At 39.6% G+C, this 25752-nt stretch overlaps 1 protein-coding gene across 3 annotated transcripts in view; it reads right to left on the bottom strand.

The window, feature by feature from the left end:
- PACS1 (phosphofurin acidic cluster sorting protein 1) overlaps positions 1-25752 on the bottom strand; it is a 151985-nt gene that overhangs the window by 101441 nt on the left and 24792 nt on the right. Inside the window, exon 1 of one of the 3 annotated variants that reach the window (XM_042958571.1) lies at positions 12187-12351. The exons of the other annotated variants lie outside the window; for them this stretch is intronic. The gene's annotated coding sequence lies outside the window, so the exon portion shown is untranslated. Of the gene's footprint in view, positions 1-12186; positions 12352-25752 lie in introns of those variants that run through there. 3 annotated transcript variants of the gene reach the window in all.

Raw genomic sequence — 25752 nt, 5'->3', positions numbered from 1 at the left:
CACAGAACCTGAAGCAGGCACGAACTCAGGAACCACGAGATCATGACCTGAGCCGAAGTTGGACACTTAACCTCTGAACAACCCAGGTGCCCTACAGGGTCATTCTTTAAAAAAAAAAAAAAAATTTTTTTTGTTAATGTTTGTTTATTTTTGACAGAGAGAGAGAGACAGAGAATGAGTGGGGGAGGGGCAGAGAAAGAGAGAGAGAGAGAGAGAGAGAGAGAGACACACACACACACACACACACATACACAGAATCCAAAGCAGGCTTCAGGCTCTGAGCTGTCAGCACAGAGCCCAACTCGGGGCTCGAACTCACAGACCGCGAGGTCATGACCTGAACTGAAGTCAGACGCTCAACCGACTGAGCCACCCAGGTGCCCCCCTCCTTTAAAAAAAAATTTTTTTTTTTTAATGTTTATGTATTTTTGACAGAGAGAGAGACAGGGCATCAGAGGGGGAGGGGGAGGGGCAGAGGGAGAGACACACAGAATCTGAAGCAGGCTCCAGGCTCCGAGCTGTCCGCACAGAGCCCGCCTCCAGGGTCATTCTTATAACTACATTTTTAGATGAGTGAACTAAGGCACACACAGTTTAGGTAAGTTGCTCAAGGGCATATTAGTAGCAAGTGACAGAGCCAGGATTCACATAAATCTGTCTGACACCAAAGTGCATGCTCCTTCCACAATGCAGCAATGTCTTTAATGAGCTGAAAGGTGCCTAGTGACTAATTTACTCACCAATCAACCCTATCATTTAGAGACTTGTAGGCAGGTTAAAGGACTTTCCTAATGTCCCCTGGTTAGTTTACAACACAACCGAAAGCGAACCCCATATTTCCTACTCCTCAAACAAGCACGTTCTGTATTCATTTTGACTCATACCAAATCTTTTTGAAAAACATTAAAAATTCCCCCATAAACAAATTCAAAATAGACAAAACAAGAATGATGTAAACGCCTGTTACTGTGCACTGAGGTGTGTATGCATTATGTTTTAGTGGCAGATAGGAAAATCTCAGTTTCTATACATGCTAGTTGCAACTAGCAGCTAACAGAAGTTAACAGGATTTTATGCATTCCTTTGACCACTATCAAGTGTTCAGCCTCCTGCTTTTCAGTAGGGCATTGACAGCATTGAAGCAGGAGATGGCAAAACCTTTTCTATAAAGGGCCTAAATATTTGAGGCCTTGTGGATTATGCCATTTCTGTTGCAAATACTCTATAGTTTTAAAGAGAAGAAAAGTAGCCACAGACAATACAGATGAGCGCAGTTGTTGTGTTCCAACAAAGTTTAATTTATGGATATGTAAATTTGAATTTCATTTAATTTTCACGTCACAAAATATTATCATTCTTGTGATTTCTTTGAACTCCTTAAAAAGATATGGCTTGTGGGCTACAGAAAAAGGCAGTGTACCAGAGGGCATCTCCCCATTCTGCATTAAAATAAAGAAGTACTGGGGCGCCTGGGTGGCTCAGTCGGTTGAGCCTTCGACTTCGGCTCAGGTCATGAGCTCACGGTCCGTGAGTTCGAGCCCTGCGTCGGGCTCTGTGCTGACAGCTCGGAGCCTGGAGCCTGCTTCTGCTTCTGTGTCTCCCTCTCTCTCTGACCCTCCCCCATTCATGCTCTGTCTCTCTCTGTCTCCAAAATAAATAAACATTAAAAAAATTAAAAAAATTAAAAAAAGAAGTACTTTAGGGGTGCCTGGGTGGCTCAGTCAGTTAAGCATCTGACTTCGGCTCAGGTCACGATCTCACGGTCTGTGAGTTCGAGCTCCGCGTTGGGCTCTGTGCTGACAGCTCAGAGCCTGGAGCCTGCTTTGGATTCTATGTCTCCCTCTCTCTTTGACCCTCCCCTGTTCATGTTCTGTCTCTGTCTCAAAAATAAATAAACATTAAACTAAAGAAGTACCTTCCCTCAGAAGAGAGCAAAGGAAAAGCATCCAGCAACATAGCAAGGCTATGGTCTTTTTTCTCCTCTCAGTTCTGATGCCAACGATGCAGGAAGCCTTCGGGACCATCCCTCAGTCCCGCTTGGGGGAGGTGTCCCACTTTTGTGTTCTCACTCAAACTTGGGCCTATCTCTATTCTAGCACTTATCACAACATACTATGATTGATTATTCAATTGTCTGTACTTCCCCAAGCATGAGGGCAAGCAATGTTTTCATTTGTTTTTTAATTTGTATTCTGACATGGATACTCAAAAAAAGTGGGAAAGATAAAAGAGGAACAAGCTCAGAAATTTTTTAAAAATTTTATGTCTACTTATTTTTGAGAGAGAGAGAGCATGCGAGCATGTGCGATCGGGGGAGGGGCAAAGAGGGGGACAGAGGATCCAAAGCCCGCTCCATGCTGACAGCAGACCGCCGGATGCGGATGCGGTGCTCAAACCCATGAATCGTGAGATCATGACCTGAGCTAAAGTCAGACATTCAACTGACTAAGCCACCCAGGCGCCCCCAAGTTCAGAAATTCTTACCTTTATACAGTATACCTTTATACAAGCCTCTGTGTCACACAGATTCGATGGCACACACACCTGGGGTGTAAATCAGTGGTGCACATACTTTTTGCATATGTTGTTTATGTCCCATAAATATGCACAAACACTTCAATCTGTTCTGTACTGTTATACCTGCTCAAGGCCAGGCCTCTGATTAACTTGTTTAGACTAATCTAGATAAGAAGGATCTAGGCATAAATTTAAAATGACCCCAGGGTCAGGGCACCTGGGTGGCTCAGTTGGTTGAGCGCCAACTTGGGCTCAGGTCATGATCTTGTGGTTCATGAGTTTGATCCCTGCATCGGGCTCTGTCTGAGCTGACAGCTCAGAGCCTGGAGCCTGTTTCAGATTCTGTGTGTGTGTGTGTGTGTGTGTGTGTGTGTGTGTGTGTGCGTGCTCCTCCTCTGCTCACACTCTCTCTCCCCAAGAATGAATAAACATTAAAAAAAAAAAAAAATGACCCCAGGGTCTCCAGAAAAACTTCAGGGTATTCTGGGGTTCTACAGAGCACAAATGGAAAAATCCCTGTCCTACAAAGTAGCCTCAAAAAAGAAATGACGTCTTCAAATCATTTAAAGAAAACATGAAAAGCCACATTACCCAATACAATATGAAAATCAGGGTGTGTGGGTGGCTCAGTTGGTTAAGCATCCAATTCTTGGTTTTGGCTCAGGTCATGATTTCACAGTTTGTGAGAGTGAGATCGAGCCCTGTATCTGGCTCCACGCTGACATGGTGCTTGGGATTCTCTCTCTCTCTCTGCCCCTTACTTGTGCACATACATACGTGTGGGCTCTGGCTCAAAATAAACATTTTTTAAAAATTAAAAAAAAAAAAGAAAATCAACATGGAAAAGTCTACCTCATCACTATCACAGGGATAAACATCTTTTAATCACACAAAGTCAGATGGCTGACCCTCTACTGCAGGATTCTTAACCTTTCCTTTGTCATGAGTCCCTTTGGTAGAATGCAGAAGCCAACAGACCCCTTCTCAGAACAATGCTTGTGAATATATAAAATAATATGCAGTTTTAAAAAAGAAACCAGTTACAATAATAACTAACCCACACTACCTCCCCTGTAACATCCTGACTTTTTTCGCCGCTTTATTTTTATGCTTAGCATTTGTCACTAACAAACTATACTATTTTGTGTTTTGTTATTTAGTAGCTGTCTCCACAGCTAGAACCCAATTTTCATGAGGGCAGAGAAGTTTATCTATTTTGTTCATCCCTCTATTCCCAAAACCTACAAAATGCCTGACATATAGTAATACCTAATGTATATTTGTTGAATTATTATAATCCCTGTCTCCTGGGGGCACCTGGGTGGCTCAGTCGGCTAAATGTCTGACTTTGGCTCAGGTCATGATCTCACCGTTTGTGAGTTCGAGCCCCGCGTCAGGCTCTGTGCTGACAGCTCAGAGCCTGGAGCCTCCTTCGGACTCTGTGTCTCCCTCTCTCTCTGCCCCTCCCCTGCTCACATTCTGTCTGTCTCTCTCTCTCTCTCTTGAAAATAAACATTAAAAACAAAAATTAAATTCCTGTCTCCTAAGAGCTATACTCTAAGGACAAATCAAAGCCAGTTCTACTAGAAATCTGTCATCCTTAAGAAAGATAATATATAATTCTTCATATTTACAAACACCTTCTTGGTAGACACTGGAACCCTCTTATAAGCACAATCTCATTCATTCACAGTAAACTTAATATCTAATGATGAAAGGCAAAGAAATGACATAAGGTAGATAAGGCAAATGCTTCGTCAGGGAACAAAATCCATGGGCCAGGTCTGCTTTTTCACTCTGTTCCTTCACTTTACCCGTTGCCTTCTGAAGCTTTTGCTGCATTACCCTAAAGTATAGAATTGTTCCCGCTAAAGGTATCTATCTAGTTATACACTACCAATAAGAGACACTTCCATGGGATCTGGCTTTCATAGGATCCAAGAAGACTCATTCGTAACAAATAGCTAAACGCTCCTTTGCAACCAAGTTCTAGAATTTCCAACTTCTTCCAAAGGCAATTCTTAAATAGAGGAAATCGTTTTCTTTTAAAATTAATCTTTGTTTTAATGTTCATTTTTTTAATGTTTATTTACTTTTGAGAGACAGAGTCAAAGCACAAGTGGGGAAGGGGCAGAGAGAGAGAGGGTGACGCAGAAACTGAAGCAGGCTCCAGGCTCCAAGCTGTCAGCACAGAGCCCGAGCGGGGCTCGAATTCATGAACCATGAGATCATGACCTGAGCCAAATTCAGACGCCCAACCGAAAGAGCCACCCAGGCGCCTCTCTTTTAAAATTCATCTTAATCACAATAAAGTAAAAGGAATGAAAACTCTCAGACATGATGGGCTACCTATACTGTTTGTTTCATATAATCCTAAGAGAAAGCAAGCTCAAAGCTAAGACAACTAAACCCACAGAGAAATGTAATGATTTCTACCAACTGCAGTACCTTCACTCTATAGCGTGATAACAAATTAGAATGACAAACCAGAAACCGAAAAAAGAAAGAGGGGGAGGAAAGATGAGGTTAACAACGAGGTCAGTTAATATGAAAGAAAACAGCGTCCTCCGACTGTTTCATAACTAAGTAAGCCGTCAAAACCTAACATGAAGGCAGTTTGGGCTAACCTCCTTGGGTGGTTAAAACAAACGTCAGCCTGCTCTCCACCCCTCTATTTGCCCAAAAGTAGAGCTGAGAAAACACGCTTATATCATGGGGATTTTGAGATATTCAAACACATCTGCTTAAAATGCAACTTTCTAATTCTGCTTCAATATCAGAATTTTTCATATTTGTACATCTGCCTACATCCTGGAAAAGAAAATGTGAAGAAGCAGCCTTTTGGTGTGTGTTTGCTAATAAACTAGCAACAGCTGGTCATCAACAGAGGCTGACTGAAACTTCCACAGCGATGATGTGCATTGACAGGATATCAAATTAAAAAACACACACACACACACACCAATGGAGAGAGAAAACATTTTTCACATATGCTTGACTCCAGCTCAACGAGAAAATATTAACCTAGAGCAACCATTACCACCAACAGCTGATTTCTTATATCAATCTAGTTCTAATCCTTAGCCATGTATGCTTCTTTTGAACTAACTAGGTAATTAAAAACTGTAAGATAATTTTGCAACTACTTATAGTGCTGTTGCTTTATAATCACACCTAAAAAGAAAGCCCTGAAGACATAAGGCTAATTAAGACCTACGGTCACACAGAACTTACATTTAACCTATTCTTCCAAAGCAAAGATTTCAAATGGTGTCCCAACATTAAAACATCAGTGAAGTACTCCATACCTCAATAAACTTAAAAAAACAACAACAAAAAAAAGGTAGTATAGTTGGTGGGAATGCAAACTGGTGTAGCCACTCTGGAAAAGAGTATAGAGGTTCCTCAAAAAATTAAAAACAGAACTACCCTACAACCCATCCAAAGGATACAGGAGTGCTGTTTTGAAGGGGTACATGCACCCCAATGTTTATAGCAGCAGAGCTATCGACAATAGCCAAAGTATGGAAAGAGTCCAAATGTCCATCAACGGATGAAGATGTGGTGTGTGTGCATGTGTGTGTGTGTGTGTGTGTGTGTGTGTGTGTATGGGTGGGTGTGTGTATATATATACACATATATATGTATAATGGAATATTACTCAGCAATCAAAAAGAATGAAATCTTGCCATTTCCAATAACATAATCTTGCCATTTCCAATAATGTAGATGAAACTAGAGTGTATTATGCTAAGTGAAATTAGTCACAGAAAGACAAATACCATGACTTCACTCATATGTAGAATTTAAAAGATAAAACAGAGGAACATAAGGGAAGGAAAGCAAAAATAATATAAAAATAGGGAGGGGGACAAACCATAAGAGACTCTTAAATATAGCAAACAAACTGAGAGTTGCCGGAGGGGCTGTGGGAGGGGGGATGAGCTAAATGGACAAGGGGCATTAAGGAATTTACTCCTGAAATCACTGTTGCACTATATGCTAACTAACGTGGATGTAAATTAGAAAAAAAATAATAAATGAAAAAAATGAAAAAAAAAGAAATAGAGCACCTGGGTGGCTCAGTTGGTTGAGTGCCTGACTCTTGGTTTCGGCTCAGGTCATGATCTCACAGTTCATGAGTTCCAGACCCACATCAGGCTCCACACTGACAGTGCAGAGCCTGCTTGTCCTCATTCCCTCTCTCTCTCAAAATGAATAAACTTAAAGTAGTATACTTATACAAATGAACAAAAAATGAAAAACCCTACAACCACAAATTTATTTACATTAATCTAAAATAAACTAAGTATTTAGGGTATTAGTTAAATAAACTGTGTTTGGTCCATTCTGTGGAATACTACATAGCCATTAAAAAGAATGAAAGAAGGGCACCTGGCTGGTTCAATCATTGGAGAGTGCAACTCTTGATCTCGGGATTCTGAGTTCCAGCCCCATGCTGTGTGTGGAGATTACTTAAAAATAAAATCTTAAAAAAAAGAGAGAGAAAAAGAATGAGAGAGACCTTTAAGTACTAAAAAATGGAAAAATCTCCATGATACCTTGTTCAGGAAGAGTAAGCTGATCAATTCATACTGATTCTACTTCTGTAAAATATTTATGTGAATCTGTGTATATATATTGTATGTGAATGCTTGGGAAAAGATCTAGAAGAATACATGCCAAATTCTTAATAGTGATTTTGTCTGAGGAGCAGGGAGAAGTGAGAGAGCTTTGCCAGGATTTTCACATTATATTCTGTGTATGGCCTAAATATTTTATAAGGCTGTAGTCATATTTCACTTGTGTATAAAAAGTCTTTTTTTTTTTTTGAGAAGGGGGTGCAACTGAGTGAGGGACAGAGAGAGACTGAGAATCTCACAAGGGGCGGAGAGAGAAAGAGAAGCAGGGCTCGTGTTTTTTACCCAATGCGGGGCTTGAGCTCACCCGAAGTAGGGCTCGAATTCACCCAATGTGGGACTCAAACTCATGAACTGTTAGATCATGACCTGACCCAAAGTCAGATGCTTAACAACTGAGCCACCCAGGTGCCCCTCAAAAAGTCTTAATAAAGGAAGAAAGGACTAGATGATTCTATGAACTAAAGGAAAGAAAAACAAGATGAAAATATGTTTGATAACAAATAAAGTATAATGTCAGAGCAAGAGTTTGACTATTAGTCTTCTAGCTACCATATCTCAATGTAAATAGCTTTTAGTTCACCCATTATGTTGACAGTAAAGGATGAATCATAAAGAATAAGATTTCTGAAGTGGTAAGTCTACTATGATCAAAATGATGATAAATGTTAAACTAGATTTACTGTGGTAACCATTTTTGCAACATATACAAATATCAAATGTTCATGTTGTATACCTGAAACTAGTATGTCAATTATACCTCATTAAAAATATATACAAGTCATATCTAAAAGAACTGAGAGTTTATTTAAAAAAATTTTTTTATGTTTATTTATTTTTGAGAGAGAGACAGAAAGAGCGCAAGCGAGCAGGGGAGGGGCAGAGAAAGAGGGAGACACAGAATCTGAAACGCTCCAGGATCTGAGCTGTCAGCACAGAACCCGATGTGGGGCTTGAACCCACAAACTACAAGATCATGACCTGAGCCAAAGTGGGATGCTTAACCAACTGAGCCACCCAGGCACCCCAGAACTGAGAGTTTAAAATGTACACTTCTTATGTCTTCCTATCAAGCCAAAGGAACTACAAATATTTTCTTGTTTATTGTAAAATAGCCATATTTCCATTGAAAGAACTTGTTCTTTGGAATTGAAATCCAACTAGCCTTGATGGCAAGTTCCATCTGAAAATTACCAATAGCACTGAAATTAAAAAGATGCTCTGCCAACTAAAGTTAGAGGACAGGAGACCCAAAGAATGTTGGTACTGATTCAGAAACAAGAATGCTTGCATGTCTAGGATGAGTCAGCAGACAGCTAGGAGATCTTGAAATTTAAAGTTATTGGCTCAAAAAGTAGAAAAGTAAGACAAAAGAAATCCAAAATGCACTTAGATGCAGAGACCAGAAGTTTCTTAACTTTACTGAAGTATAGTTTATATGCAATAAAATGGACCCGTTTTAACTGTACATTTTGATGCTTTGACAAATGTACACACTTGTGCAATCACCACCATATTCAAGACACAGAACATTTCCCAAACCCCAGAAGGTTTTTTGTGTCTCATCCGAGTCAAACTATTCCCATGTCTGGCCCCAGTTAAACATTTTTGTCACTATAAATTTTTTTTTTTTTTTTACATTTATTCGTTTTTGAGAGACAGAGAGAGACAGAGCACAAGCGAGGGAGGGGCAGAGAGAGAGGGAGACACAGAACGGGAAGCAGGCTCCAGGCTCTGAGCTGTCAGCACAGAGCCCGACGTGGGGCTCGAACTCACGAGCTGTGAGATCATGACCTGAGCCGAAGTCGGACGCCTAACCAACTGAGCCACCCAGACGCCCCACATTTTTGTCACTACAGACTAGATTTGTCTTTTCTAAAATTTCATATAAATGGCTCTTCTGTGTAAGGCTTCCTTTTACTCAGCATAATGTTTTCAAGGTTCATTCCTGTTATATCATTCCTTTTTCTTATAAAAAGTTTTTATTTATTTAAGTAATATCTATATCCAAAGTGGACCTCAAACTCATAACGCCAAGATCAACAGTCGTATGCTCTTCAGATTCTGTGTCTCCCTCTCTTTCTGCCCCTCCCCTGCTCTCTCTCTCTCTCTCTCTAACAATAAACGTTAAAAAAAAAAAAAAGTTGCATGTTCATCCAACTGAGCCAGTCAGGCACTCCAGCGCTTCATTCCTTTTAATGGCCAAATAATAGTCTATTGTATGGAGCACAATTTGTTTATCTCTTCATCTATCAATGGACATTTGGGTTGTTTCCAGTTTGGGATTATAATGATTCAGTCTGCTATGAATATACGAACACCAGCAGCTCTGATGGCTTTCAGTTTCTAACTCAGTACGGTCCATACACTCTCAGTTCACCACAGCTCCAACCCTTACACTGGCTCTATAACCATGAGAAAAGGAATCAGTCATTCAACAAATAGATATTAAGGACCTACTGTATGCCAGGAACTATTCAGGCACTTGGGATACAGTAATAATTAAGACCGTACAATCCCTCTTCTGTACAACTTACTATCTTTTGGGGGAGACAAACAAAAATAAACAGGAAAATTTCAGATAGGATATGTAACAAATGTTAAAATAATATATTAACAGTGTGCCAAATTCAAGTCCAGCAGCCAGGGAAGGCCTATCTGAGCTGAGATCTGAAGACACAAATGAGATAGCCATGTAACATCTGAGATTAAAGCACTCTAGGCAAAGAGAACTCCAAGTGCAAAGGTCCTAAGGACACAATGAACTTCTCTCCAAAAAGTAGAGAAAACGCCAGGGTGACAGAAATGTAATGAACCAGATTAGGTGAAGGGCTAAGAGATGAAACTGAAGAGGTAGGCAAAAGCCTATAGGCCATAATAATAAGTTTGGGTTTTATTGGAGGGTATTAAGCAGGAAAGTAAAATAATCAGATTTGCATTTCAAAAAAGACCGCACTGGCTGTGTACACAATTGTAAAGGGAAAGAGTGGAAGCAGATCAGGTAGGTGGCTACTGCATAACGCAGGTGGTGTTGACTTGGACTACGGGGAAAGCAAAGGAAACATGAGAGATCAGGATGGTTTTAGACATCCTAGAAGTAGAATCAACAGGTCTTGCTAATATGTTAGATACAGTTAGTATAAAAAAGAAGAATCTATGACAATTCCTGTGTTAGACTTGGGCAACTGGGTGGTTGACAGTGCCATTTGCTGAAACGGGGAAAACTAGAGGAAAAATAAGTTTGGAGTTGTAGGGAGAATCAAGAGTTCTTTGCTAGTTAGGCTAAATTTATGATGCCAATTGAACATCCACAGGCAGATGTCAAATAGGCACTTGGATATATGAATTTGTGGTTAAGAGGAAAAGTCAATGCTGGATACATAGTATTAGGGAATAGTATCTGAAACCAAGAAGCAGATTATACAATTTTGCTTCTGAAAGTAATATACATATACCTTGGTGCACCACCATCACACCAGATAAATAGGACTCCAAAAACAATTTCACTTGGAATCAGAGGTAAGGGGGATAGGAAGGGATGAATTTTATATCTGAACACACACACAAAATGCTGAATTTAAACAATTTTTCGAGACTAAACATAAGGGATACCTGGGTGGCTCAGTTAAGCATCTGGCTCTTGATTTAGGCTCAGGTCACGATCTCATGGTTTGTCGGATCAGGCCCCACATTGCCTCCACACTGATGGCGCAGAGCCTGCTTGGGATTCTCTCCCTCCTTCTCTCTCAAAATAAGTAAATATTAAAAAAAAAGATTAAGCATAAGATTTCAAAGAAATGTTGTGGCTGTAGCAGGCAGTCTTTGGACTGTAAAAGACCCCTAGACATACATTTTCATCTCTCTCTGAGTATTTCAGGGAAAAAGCTGGAGAAGCATCAGAATACGCAACAATTAACAACTATCTATACAGACTGCACCACTGTGTCTGTAGCTGTGGGGATTACAAAAAGATAGAGTAGTACAATTGTTAAGGACATGGACTTGCATGCAGTCTTTAGAGCCAAAGAGATCTAGGTTCAACTCGTACCCTTGCTACCTATTATCTGTGGAAACAATAACTCTCATAACGTTACCGTTACCGTAGGGTTAAATGATGGAATACTTACAATGCACTTAACCATAGCCTCTGATTAAACATTAACCCCTAATACTGTCTCTCTCCAGGGTCTCACTGTCTAATGAAATCTACAAAGTACAAATTTCTAAAAGAACAATAATATAAACTACATACGAAAAGTGCTAAACATGGTTGGTAGGGTGGTCAGGAAGCATTGAAATTTGGGCTAAAGAAGATTATTACAGAGAAAAAGGAAGGCTTTTAGCTTTTATTTACTTTTATTTTTATTTGAGGGGGAATAATTTAAAAAAAGAAAGAAAGTGAAAAAATGTGGAGAAGATGAGAACTACCATTTACTGAGAACTTACTGAGAATTCTTGCTTATCAGTTCTTTAAAAAAAAAAAAACTTCTTTAAGATATAATTCACATGCTATACAATTCATTCACTTAAATTTTATAATTCAATTTTTGTTAGTGTATTTACAGAGTTGTGGAACCATCACCACAATCCATTTTAGAAGACTTTATTCAACCCAAAAAGAAATCCCATACCCATCAGCTAGCAGTCACTCCCCATTTCCCCTCAACTCTACAAGCCCTTGGCAAACATTAATCTGTTTTCTAACTCTACAGATTTTCCTATTCTGGTAACTTCATATAAATAGAATCATATAATATGTGACTGGCTCCTTTCACTGAGCATAATGTTTCCAAAGCTCATCTATGTTGTACATTAATCTTTACTTCATTTTTTTGGCAAATAAATTCTACTGTATAGACATTTTCTTTATCTATCCATCAGTTGATGGACATGTGGGTTATTTCCACTTTTTAACTATTATGAGTAATGCTGCTATGAACACTCACATATAAGTTTTATATGGACACGTTTTCATTTTTCTTAAGTATACACAGGGCTCCCCCCCTTCCCCCCCCTCCCCCCCACTTACCCATGGTTATGCTTTCTACGATTTCAGTTAACTGCAGTGAACCATGGTCCAAAAGTGGATGATCTTCCTCTGGTGTACTGTCAGAAAGTCAATAGTTACCTAACACCAGATCATAATAACCATGTCATTCATCTCGCTTCATCTCATCATGTAGACATTTTATCATCTCACATCATCACAAGAAGGGTGAGTACAGTACAATAAGATATTTTGAGAGAGGCGTGCTGCTCCAACTCTTGTTTTCAGCTCAAATCATGATCTTACGGAGATCAGGGAGCCCCAAGTCGGGCTGCACATTGACAGCATGGAGCCTGCTTGGGATTCTGCCCCCCTCTCTCTCTGCTCCCCTCTGCCCAAAAAAAGATATTTTGAGAGAGGCCACATTCACATAACTTTTATTACAGTATATTATTATAGTTGTCTATTTTATTATTAGTTATTGTTGTTACTGTGCCTCATGTATAAATTAAACTTTATCACAGGTATATACGTATAGGAAAAACAGTATACATAAGGTTCAGTACACTCCATGGTTTCAGGTATCCACTGGGGTCCTGGAAAGTATCCCCTTGGATAACAGGAGACTGCTGTATCTAGGAGTGGAATTGCTGAGTTTTACAGTTAAACTGCTTTGTCTTTTGAAGAATTGTCCACACTGTTAAAGGAAACACGGTCAGCTCCAAATATTAAAATGACAGTAACTAATTACCTAACATTTCTGGGCAACTGAAGTTACTATCACTTTTCATACTTTCAAATTGTTTATATGGTTTTTAAGTTTGTCATAAAAAGTCTGTAGGGAAAGGTAAGCATGCAGAAAATAAAGAGATCAACAGGCCAGTAAAAGAGAACACTATACCTTTACATCCTCCTTGAAAAAACTCAACACTTCCTGGGACAAACTGGATACAAAAGCCAACATTATAGTCATTTGTGAGAAATGAGAAAAAGAGGTGCTTAGTATCAATTAAGTGCACCCATGTATATAGGATAGGTGTACGAATGGGAAAGCTACACGACCAAGTGAAATGTTTTGCCAACTCTTCTATCCTCTCAAAAGACTGTCGACTGCATTTTATGTTCTCTTTTATGGTCCAAGGTCAAGGAAACAGTGGAAATTTCTTTTATACTGATCAATTAATTTCACCAGTTTATTTTTCCCTTTGTTGTGTGGCTATTAGAAAATTTAAAGTACATATATCTGTAAATATTCTAAAAGCCAACAGATTGGGGCACCTGGGTGGCTCAGCTGGTTAAGCATCTGACTTCAGCTCAGGTCATGATCTCACGGTTCGTGGGTTTGAGCCCGGAGTCGGACTCTGTGCTGACAGCTCAGAGCCTGGAGCCTGGAGCCTGGAGCCTGCGTCAGATTCTGTGTTTCGCTCTCTCTCCACCCCTCTCCCACTCCTCTTCTGTCTGTCTCTCTCAAAAATAAACAAATATTTTTAAAAAGTCAATGGATTATATACTTTAAATGAGTGAATTCCATGGTATATGAGTCAGATCTCAATAAAGTTGTTTTGGGTTTGTTTTTTTTTAAGTACATGTGTGGCTGGTATTGTATTTCTATTTCACAGTGAGTTTCTCCATTTCTGAAGTTACCATGAGTAAGTTAGTAATAATGAGAAAAGAAGAAAAAAGGTGAAAAATCACATTTATTTCCTGTTCATATCATAGCCTTTGTGATGGGCCTATTTAAATTTTTTAGCGTTTATTTATTTTTGAGAGAAAAAGAGTGTGAGTGGGAGAGGCGCAGAGAGAGAGAGAAGGAGACACAGAATTGGAAGCAGGCTCCAGGCTCTGAGCTGTCAGCACAGAGCCCGATGTGGGGCTCAAACTCACGCGCAGTGAGATTATGACCTGAGCTGAAGTTGGACGCCTAACCAACCGACTGAGCCACCCAGGCGCCCCTGTGATGGACCTATTTAAAAAGCAATATAAAATTATACAGCTAATAAAAAAGAGAACCATCTACAGAAGAAATTAACTTTAATAATTACAATGGACAGTAAGCAGAGTATTAGGGAATATTCCACATGAGGATAGAAAAAAATGGAATAAAGAAACCAAAAATATATAAGGCCAGCACTACAATCAAGAAGACCAAGAAAGTCCCACAACAACGAACACCTAGTAAATGTTCAATACATGTTAGATGGAAGGACAGAAGAGATGGGTGAATGAACAAGCACATTTGGAATAGAAAGATAAAAGGAAGGATAATAGAAAACAAAAAAGATACTTAATAACTTTTTAAAAGCCTCTACTACAAAATTATAGAAGTAATTGAAAATTAGCTCAGTTTACATGTCAGCAGATCACCTGTCTGGGGGAAGTTTACAACCCAAGGACCAGAAACATCAGAGACAAAGAGCTGGGCACAGAAGCATCCAAAAAGAGAAGGATCACAGAGAGTATCTAGCAGATTTTGAGTATTTTGTGGAGTGTGCTAAGAAGTAAAGACATGGTGCCTCAGTTGGTTGAGCACCCAACTCTTGATTTTGGCTCAGGTCATGATCCTGGGATTGTGAGATCAAGCCCCATCTCAGGCTCTGAGCTGAGTGTGGAGCCTGCTTGAGTGTTGGGTTTTTTTTCCTCTCTCTTTCTCTCCTTCTGCCCCTCTCTCCCACTCATGTGCATGAGTGCATGCTCTCTCTCTAAAATGATATTAAAAGAAAAAAAGAAGTAAAGACATGCCATTAAAATCAGAAGGCATTTGGTAAGAGCTTTAGTACTTTATCAAAAGATCATGAAGCAATAAGGCATGTAATAAGTGCTTTTTGATTATTTCAAGACCATGAATCATCAGTGAGACCAGTGTAGGAAAAGGCTACTCCCTCTAACTCCATGCTGTTAGAGAAATCAATTATACTCTCATAAACGTGTCTGAGCACAGGCAGGAAAACCAGCTCAGTTTAAAGTGTATGGCAACCAAGACCAACTTAATTTAATGTTATATGTATCCCCCTGAGAGGAGAAAATGTTGGCTGATTATGTAAGGAATTCTCTGGAGTCATAACGTATCAAACCACTTATGCCATTTATATAGTAAGAACTTCACAAAATGCTGCATCAGTAATTGCAGTTTCATAAACAGAGTATTACTGTTGTCTGACAACCTCCTTTATCATTTATTAATGGCAAACAGTAGGCTCTGACAGGAATAGTTTTCACTTAACACCAGGAATTGCCTTTGGAGAAAGCTAAGAGATAAGGAAAGAGAACCAAAGGTTCAACTCAACTTGAAGAAAAATAAGAAAAAAAAAAGTCAGTAATTTTCAATAGAGTATGAAAAGGAAAATCATTGGTTGTTAAATTAACACAGTTAAATGTCTGAGAAGTAGAGGTTGAGAAGAGGGGCTGGAGTAACCATAGCTGACAGGACTAAAGGCAGGCGAAGACAAAGAGGGTTTGCCCTAGAGTTCGAAGGAACTGCCTTCTTGTCACTGTATGCGTGATTTCCTCATATTACTATGTTTTATGCTATTATGCACAAACCATGGATATACTTATTTAAAGACGTGCAAGAATATACACGACCATCCCAAAGAAGCTTTCCTTGACACATGTATACACCCCTACAGTACTTATCACCCTTCTCTGTCTCCTGTATAAACTGAGCTTCATGAGGACAAGGTACAGGCTATCCCCTGAATCTAACGTGGGTTTGGCATCTCATCTGAAGCATAATGTTATTTGTTCCAGTAAAAGAAATGACACTTGCTATGGACTGAATTGTGTATCTCCCTCCTCAAATTCATATGATGATGTCCTAACCTCCAATGTGACCATATTTGGAGACAGGGCCTTTAGGGAGGTAAAGTTAAATGAAGTCATAAGAATGAGACCCTAATCCGGTAGGATTAATGTCCTTATAAGAAGAGACACCAAAGATCCATCTCCTTCCCTCTCTCTCTGTGTGCACAGAGGAAAGGCCATGTGATGACACAGTGAGAAGTGGCTGCCTCCAAGTCAGGAAGAAAGGTCTTAATAGAAACCAGCCCTTACGGCACCTTGATCTTGGATTTCCAGTCTCCAAAACTATGAGAAAATGAATGTTTGTTGTTTTGTAATGGCAGCCCACAATGACTAATGCAACACTCAAACTAGAATACAGATGTTCTCTTGGTCTCATTGTAAGTTGTAAGAAGGCAGCTCCTTAGCAGGAGACTATGAGATGGTATCATGTGCAGGACATCAAGGACATCAATACTTGTCTTTCAAAGCTAGGATGAGAGGGGTAGCTGGGTGGCTCAGTCGGTTGAGTGTCCAACTCTTGATTTTGGCTCTGGTCACGATCCCAGGGTCATGAGATCAAGCCTCGTGTCAGGCTCTGTGCTGAGCATGGAGCCTACTTGGGATTGTCTCTCTTTGTCTCTCTCCCTCTGCTCCTTTCCCCCAGTTGTTCTCTCTTTCTAAATAAATAAATATACATATATATATACATATATATACATATATATATATTTTTTTAACACTAGAATTAGATTTTTTATAAGTGGGTAGACTAGGCTAGGTCCTGAAAGCTAGTTATGCAGACTCAAGAGCCATATGCCATAAGCCAGACTGTTGTACTTCTGACATTTTCTGTACTCATTTCCCTATTGGTCTTGGTACTAAAACATTTCCTGGAGATCTCTAGCCAATCTCAGTTATGCCAAAGCAGGACCAAGAGAAGGTGTTTTCCTTTTTGCTTATTAAAGGGAAAAACAAGGGCACCTGGGTGGCTCAGTGAGTTGAGCATTCAACTTTAGCACAGGTCATGATCTCATGGTTCATGAGTTTGAGCCCTGCATCTGAGCTGACAGCTCAGAGCCTGAAGCCTGCTTCGGATTCTGTGTCTTCCTCTCACATTGTCTCTCTCTCTCTCTCCCGAAAATTATATAAACATTAAAAAAAATTTTTTAAAAAGGGAACAACAGTATCCCTGGGGTCAAGGTAGTATGGTGTAACAGTCATATAAGAAGATTCCAAGTAGAAGGTGAAACTCAGTGTCCTAGCCACTTCACTCATTCAACAATATTTACTAAGCGCTTACCATATAACTGACCCATATCTAACCACTAGGGATCCAACAGCAAAACCCCTTGCCCTCACAGAGGAGCTTTCATTCTAGTTGGGAGAGTGGAGGAGACAGTAAACAATAAGTATATTTTATAAGGAAATATAAAATATATAAAAAATATATAAAATATATATAAAAAGTGTGTTAGAAGTTGACAAGTGCTGTGTACAAAAAGAGGTAGGAATGATACGGGGGCAGGGGGCTCAGGGCAGACCTAACTGGGAAGATGACCCTTAGGCAAACACTTACAGGAAGAGCAAGAATGAACTGTGTATCTACCCAGCAGAGGCAGGACAAAGAAGCAGGTCATGTCTGACATTTTCCAGGAAGGGCAAGATTTCTGTTGACAGAATGGAGGGACCTATGAGGAAGCAGTAGGTGATCAAATTAGTAAGAAAGGCAGGGAGTCATTTTAGGTAGGCTCTCGTAGAGTACTTAGAAGGATGTTGACTTTTACTTTGAATTAAACGCGAAAAGGTACTTCATCATCTTCCCATTGGTTAAACTTGGGAGGTAAGATTGTGGAATCCCTCTGTATTTTGTTTTGTACTGCAGAATTCCAGCTCCTAACAAGACACTCAGATGAAGCCTCGAGGCAATGGCTGGAATGCTATATATAACCTAGAAATGTAGTTTGGTAGAACAAACACAAACACCTATTGGAAACTCATCATATTCTTAGGAGATACAGAGAGAACAATTTTGCACATGGAAAAACTGAGACACAAAGAAAAGACCTATCCATGTTTTCAAAGGCAGTCTGAAAGTGAAATGGGAAGAAAACCAAATGAACTCCAAATGAGTGCAGCCAAAAGGAAATACTGCCTTTCTAAGGCACAGAGGAAAAGCTAGCCAGAATGTGCATCTCAGACCAAGAGGAAAGAAGGGACATGCTCTCAGAAACACACTCTTACCCAACCACTCCTTTCCACCTTGCCTATTCATGTTCTATTTTAAATAAGAGGGGTTTTGTCTAAATGTAAGCCTCAAATCAGGCTCTAACCAAGGATGCTTACAGGCATACATCCTGCTGGGAAGAATACTGTAACAATTTATGATGGGATAAAGTGAAACAAACACCTATCCATAATACCCATCAACCTTTCCAATGCTGAGATTCAATATGAGCCCCTATTTCTGATTACTGCATTATTTGTGATCTACACTAAAGGTTGGAAAAATTATTTATTTTAAAATCATTATTGAAAACATGAGGAAACAATAGTATTAAAGAAAATTTTGGAGAGAAAAAAAAACACCCCAAAACCCATTGTCTGAAAACAATGATTTCATGTTGGTATTATCTTGCAGTCTTTGTCTATATCCACATATAATTTAGACAGGCAGTGTGCATGTAAGATTTTGACCCATCTAAACATGGTTCCACATTTCTAGCGTCTTCGTAGTTACTAGTTTTAATTGCTGCTTACTACTCCATTGTATCAATGAAGCGGTTTTCTAAACTTTGTTGGGAAAAAAGTATAACACATTTACGTTAACAGCATCATTGCCATCTAGACATATCATTCTTATTCTCTCAAAAGGCTCCAAATGTGTCTAGTGCAGAAGAGAAGCAAAAAGACTAAGGCAATAATTATTTATTCAGCAATTATTTACTGAGTGCCTAGCCTACTAAGTATCCAGCATTGATCCAGGCCCTGGGAATAGAGTAGTGAACACAAAAACCACAAAATCTCTAATTTCACGGAGTTTAAGTTCTAGTTGGGGGCGGGGGTGGGAGGAAAAAGACAATTAACAAGGTAACAAACGGAAAAAGGAATTCTTAGAGAAACTTACTTTCTCAAGCTATGGAGTGAATGATAAAGACAGAGCAAAACAAATTCCAAAGCTTCTGATTCACAACTATGGCTGTTCCTAATCTATACATTCAACACAGTCTTCTGACAGTACTAAACCCAGAAACCAGTTTCTTCTAGATCAGGGCTGAGCAAACTTTTCCTATAAAAGCCAGACAGTAAATATTTTGGGGCTTTGAAGGCCATAGGGTCTCTGTTTCAACTACCCAACTGTGTCATTATAGGGTGAAAGCTCTCATAGATAATGTGAAAATGAACGGATGTAGCTGTTGGCCAATAAAATTTTACTTAACAAACACCAGCTGAGAATAACACTTGGCCCGCAAGCTCTATATGGCTCATAAGATCCACTCAAACATTGTTAACCAGAAATAGAGAGAAGATACATATGCAATCCTCAGCTGGAAAATTCCATTGAGTTTTCCTCTGCAATGACTCATTTTGTCATTTCCTTTCCACTTCCATTGCCACATCCCCAAATCAGATTTTTATTACCTTTCACTTTATTACCTTTCACTTTCACTTATGTACATCCCCCTGCTTTTGCATATGCTATTCCTTTAACCCACATTCCCTTTCTTCCATTCACCACCTATTAAAATCTTCTCTGTAAAGTCCAGTTCAACTAACTATAAATTCGATAATATCGAGGACTTACTGTTAATTATTTCAGGAAAGATAATAACATTGAGGTTGTGTATTTTTCATAAGTGTTCCTATCTGAGGCACCTGGCTAGCTGAGTCACTGGAGTGTGCAACTCTTGATCTCAGGATTGTGTGTTTGAGGCCCATGCTGGGTGTAGAAATTACTTAAAGATTAAAACTTTAAAAAAAATAAAAATAAGTGGTGCTTGGGTGGCTCAGTCAGTTGAGCGTCTGACTTTGGCTCAGGTCATGATCTCCTGGTTCATGAGTCCAAGCCCCACATTGGGCTCTATACTGACAACTCAGAGCCCTGAGTCTACTTCAGATTCTGTCTCCTCTCTCTCTACCCCTCCCCCACCTCTGTCTCAAAAATAAACACAAACATTTTAAATAAATAAACAAATAAATAAATGTGTCCCTGTCTTGGGACACCTGGGTGGCTCTGTCAGTTAAGCATCCACTTAGGCTCAGGACACAATCTCTCGGTTAGGGAGTTCAAGCCCCACGTCAGGCTCTCTGTTGTCAGCACAGAACCTGTTTTGGACCCTCTGTCCCCGCTCTCTCTCAAAACTAAATAAACATTTTTAGGAAAAAAAAAGTGTTGTTGCCTTTTAGAGATATATATAGAAATTGTTATAGAAGAAATGCTGTGATATCTGAGATTTGCTCCAAAATAATGGGGGGTGGGGTGCCAGGGTGGCTCAGTCAGTTAAGCCTCCAACTTCTGCTCAGGTCATGATCTTGCCCTTTGTGAGTTCAAGCCCTGCATTGGGCTCTGTGCTGACAGCTCAGAGCCTGGAGCCTGCTTTGGATTCTGTGTCTTTCTCTGTCTCTCCACCCCTCCCCAACTTGCTCACGGGCACTGTGCGCACACGCATGCTCTCTTTCTCTCTCTCACTCTCTCTCAAAAATAAACATTAAAAAAATTCAAAATAATCTAGGGGTGAATCTGGGGGAAGGGAGTGGGGATACAGATGAAACAACCTTGAGCTGTTAATGAAGCTGAGTATTGAGTTCATAGGGATTCACTGCACATTTTCTCTATTTTTAAAATTTTCCATGAAAGAAAGTTGAAAAAATTCCAGTTCAAATGCCAGATTCTACAGAGGAAGTAATGTCTTTTTTCCTGTACTACATGAGCATGTACCTCCATTTATTACTTCTTTCAATCTGCTTTGTACTCCTATTTGCTGTTTATACCAAGACAGTGAGTTCTTTAAGGACAGGTTCATATCACATTCATCTTTGTAACTTTCCCAACATGTTTTACATATAATTGAGATCTTTTATTGTCTGCTGAAGTTTATCTGAAAAAAGACCAAAATCAAAGAGACCAGAAAGAAAAACAATAGCAGGAGCACCTTACACTCCGGATCAAAATTCAATCTGAAAAACTTTTATCATATCTACTGAATCATTTACATAGAGCTCTTGGGCTATCCGTAGCTTTGAACTTTAGTCATCCAAACTACAAGTAGAAAATTGCAATCACTCCCTTCAACATTCCTGGAGCCTGGGGAGAGGGCAGGGAGGGAAAGATTTTTGTTCCTAAAAAGGAGATGGCATTATTCTCTACTACTGACTTCAACACCACTAGTATTTTCTTTTTTTTCTTTATTAAAAAAAATTTTTTTAATATTTCTTTATTTTTGAGAGACAGAGTATGAGTGAGGGAGGGGCAGAGAGAGAGAGAGAGAAAGACACAGAATCTGAAGAGGCTCCAGGCTCTGAGCTATCAGCACAGACCCCGACGGGGGCTTGAACTCACAAGCCAAAGTCAGATGTTTAACCGACTGAGCCACCCAGGGGCCTCAACACCACTAGTATTTTCAATCATCATCATCATCATCATCATCATCATCATCATCATCATCCCAATGAAATCAGAGTGGTTATCAGGTCAAGAGTTTCAGTGGAATCATGTGTCTGTCCTATTTATTATGCATCCATTACTTAGCTATACTGCAAATCCTCTCTCTAACATAAGAGAGAAAAAAATCTTCCTTCAGCCATTCAATGATGCTAATTATCACAAAGAACCTAGGTTGGTTTGATGTGAAAGAGATTAAAGAAGTTCCAATCAGGTAGCTCTGGCTTCAGATTTTAAATGTCCTAAGTGCCTCTGAAAGACTAGCAAATACACACTGCTATATTTAGCAAAAGGTTCTCTCAACCCACATTATATAAAATGAAAATAAAAACTCTGCTTCTGAAAGATGGCCAGCTTTAAAAAAAAACAAAACTTAATGGATAAAATGTGAATACCCAGGATCCTGGCCTGGAATGAAGAAATCTCATTTGCTGGGTCCACCACAAACAGCAAACAATGAGCAAGACACCACACTCTTTCAAGTGATCATCTATCCCATAGCTTTGCCTATAAGTTCCAATCCTGCCCATGGACTCATATGCTTACCATGTCTCCAAGTGTCTCCAATTTCCTGATAGGCAATTTTACTATATGCAAAAACACTTATTTCCCAAAAAAAAAAAAAAAAAAAAAAAAGCCATCAATGCACCTTCCCATTACCATTTTTCCCCTCCTTGTCTCCTTTGATGGCACATCTGCTTTAAGACTCCAGGAATATTAGGGTGCCCGGGTGGCTCAGTCGGTGAAGTGGCCGACTTCAGCTCCGGTCATGATCTCGCAGTTCATGAGTTCGAGCCCCGTGTCGGGCTCTGTTATGACAGCTCAGAGCCTGGAACCTGCTTCCGATTCTGTGTCTCCTTCTCTCTCTGCCCCTCCCCTGCTCATGCTGTCTCAAAAATAAATAAAAACATGAAAAAAAAAATTAAGACTCCAGGAATATTGAGTACTCCTCTCTCTTCCTCATTCCTGACCACTTTTTCTTTAAACCTTGTCCCTCTCCATTCCTATTCTTGTTCTTATTCTCTGAGTCTAATCTTTATCCCTTCATAATTAAATAACCAAATCAGAAAACAGAATATGTGCACAGCTATTAAAAAGAATAGAGTAGAACAAAATCTCTTGACTTACAGGCATTTTTACAAGGTGTTCAGTAAGAAAAGCAAGATGCAAAAATCAATTTTAATATAATTCTATTTTTTAATGTTTATTTATTTTTGACAGAGAGAGCAAGAGCGAGCATGTGCGAGGCGGAGGAGAGGCAGAGAGAGGGAGATGGAGAATCCGAAGCAGACTCTGTACTGACAGCAGAGAGCCGAGGCAGGGCTTGAACCCACGAACCATGACATCATGACCTGAGCTGAAGACAGATGCTTAACCGACTGAGCCATCCAGGTGCCCCTATGATTCTATTTTTTAATGTTTATTTTTGAGAGCAAGCGCATGCGCATGCACACGCACCCCAGTGGGGGGAGGGGCAGAGAGAGAGGAGGACAGAGGATCCAAACCGGGCTCTGTGCTGACAACAGCAAGCCCAATGGGGCTCAAACTTACGAACCATGAGATCATGACCTAAGCCAAAGTCGGCCACTTAACTGACTGAGCCACCCAGGCTCCCCAATATGATGCTATTTTTAAAACAATATCCCCAATCCACTATATGATGTGTATATACATTTTTATATTATACAAGAAAAAATATATAGAAGGATGAAGATATGAGTTACATGGTAGGGAGAAAATTCAAAATGAGAAAATAAAGAGAAGGGGGAAATGAGGCAAGCAAAAGAGAAAACAACAGACTTCACTAAACAATATATATAGAAAATATGATCCCTTTTATGTATCTGTGTAAAAATATATATATTTATTTTTTAAAGTTTTAAACAAAATGAAAAGTATTAAACAAATTCAAATGTACAAATGAAAAGACCTTCTATTCATTCAGAAAAATATTTTTAAATACTATGCTGATTTTAAAACATGTCTACAGGGCACCTGGCTGGCTTAGTCGGTAGAGCATGCAACTCCTGATCTCAGAGTTGTGAGTTCAAGCCCCATGATGAATGTAGAGATTACTTAAAATTATAAAAATCTTAAAAAAAAAAAAAAAGTCTACAAATTATTTGACAGTCCTCTCATGAAAAGGTAGAAACAGGGGCACCTGGGTGGCTCAGTCGTTAAACATGTGACTTGGGCTCAGGTCATGATCTCACAGTTTGTGAGTTCGGGTCTCACATCAGGTGAACTCAAGCCCTGAGTCAGATAAGCCCCACTTCTCTCTCTCTCCACTCTCTCTCTCTGCCCCTCCTGGGATTCTTTCTCTGCTCCTCGCTCACTTGAGCCCTCTCTCTCTCTCTCAAAAAAAATTTTTTTTATTAAAAGAAAGAAAGAAAAAGTAGAAACAAATTCCTCTCCCCTTAAATATGGGGCTGGGCTTAGGCACTTACTTCTAAGGAACAGAATGCAGTGAAAATGATACTGTGTGACTTCATAGGCTAAGTAAGAAAAGGCAACATGGCTTCCACCTGGCTCTCTTTTGTAATGTGTGCCCTTGGAACACAGCCACTATGATGTAAGAAGAAAAAAGCCACATGGAAGGCCACCTATAGATGTTCTAGACACAGCCCTGGCTGAGGTCCCAGCCAACAAGCTAGCATTAGCCACCAGACATGGCAGTGAAAGAGCCTACATATGATTCCAGCTCCCACCCAGCCTTTGAGCCATTCTGCTCCTTGAATGGAGCAGAGAATTCTTGCCAAGCTCTGCCTAAACTGCAGATTTGTGTGCAAAATAACATTGTCCATATTTCAAGTGACTAAGTTTTGGAGTGGCTTTTTTACATAACAATAGATAACAGGAACAAATACTATTTAAGATTTTACAGAGTAAACTAAGTTGCTTCTCACTTTCCACCTCTTTGTCCTAGGAGTCATGTTAAGAAGTTTACCATTTCTCTGTTTTCCTGCTTCCGTCTGCTAGTGTTCAAGGACATAAGGTACTCAAGTGGGGTACATACATGGCAAATGGAGAAGGCCAGGGTGGTTGGGAGGTCAATTACAATAAGCAAGTAAGTTAATGAATTGAGCAAATTAATAAATATTCTGAGACTAATGAAAGCCAGATTTCTCATTCTTGAAAAAAGGTACTTACAAACATGAAAAGCAGTAAGGCTAGAGAGAAACCCAAGGTATTATATTGAAATTAAAGATATGAGCTTGACAGGCACCTGGTGGGTCAGTCAGCTGAGCATCCAACTCTTGATTTCGGCTCAGGTTGTGATCCCAGGGTCGTGGGATTGAGCCCCACATTGGGCTCCATGTTGAGTGGGGAGCCTGCTTAAGATTCTTTCTCTCTCCCTCTCCCCCCTTTTCCCCTCTGCACATGCTCTCTCTCTAATTAAACAAAGAAGTAAATAAGGTATTAGTTTGAATGCACGGCTTTTAAAGATATATACAGAAATAGATAAAGAAAGAAATGAGAGAGAGAAAGAGAAAGAGAGAGAGAGAGAGAGAGAGCTGTACATACATACCTATATTTCTGGGCTCTGTCTGAAAAGAGCACCTAAAAGCAATGACATCCTAAAGCACTGAGCACAACAAACCGTCAAATGTTGGTTTCTAAATACCATCCTCCATGAAAAGAACCTGGACTCCTTAGAGAAATGGCTGATTCCAGGAATAGGGCAGGGAAAATACAAGATGACCCTGGAACATCCTGTTGTTCTAGAAATCTAGAAGTGTTCGAAGAATGATAAGGACATATAAAAGGGAAACAGCTTGAAAGGGCTCCGGCTGACCAAAACTGGAGTAATCTGAGCATCAAAATAAATAATAATACTAACAAATTACAACTCAATGAATAAATCATAAATCTGAGTCCATACTGAAAGAAAGGTGGGGAGGGGGGAGGGAAGGAATGAGAAAACTCATCTTTACAGCAGAAGGCCAATTTATAAATGCAGAAGGCATAATGGAAACAAACAAAAATCATCACTTGGCAAACATATCATGGCTGCTGATTTAGGGAGGACAGTAATGCTGGTAGCTTGAATTTGATGAGGAATAATATACTGGCATAATCTCAAACTGTCTACACATAAAATACTTGTCAGTTATAAAAAGAAAAACAATGACTTTACAGTGAAGAAAAGCAGAGATAGTGGCAGCCAC

Source organism: Panthera tigris, chromosome D1 (genome assembly GCF_018350195.1).
Source record: "Panthera tigris isolate Pti1 chromosome D1, P.tigris_Pti1_mat1.1, whole genome shotgun sequence".
In the NCBI taxonomy this organism is placed as follows: domain Eukaryota; kingdom Metazoa; phylum Chordata; class Mammalia; order Carnivora; family Felidae; genus Panthera; species Panthera tigris.
This window is presented reverse-complemented; position numbering and strand designations above follow the sequence as displayed.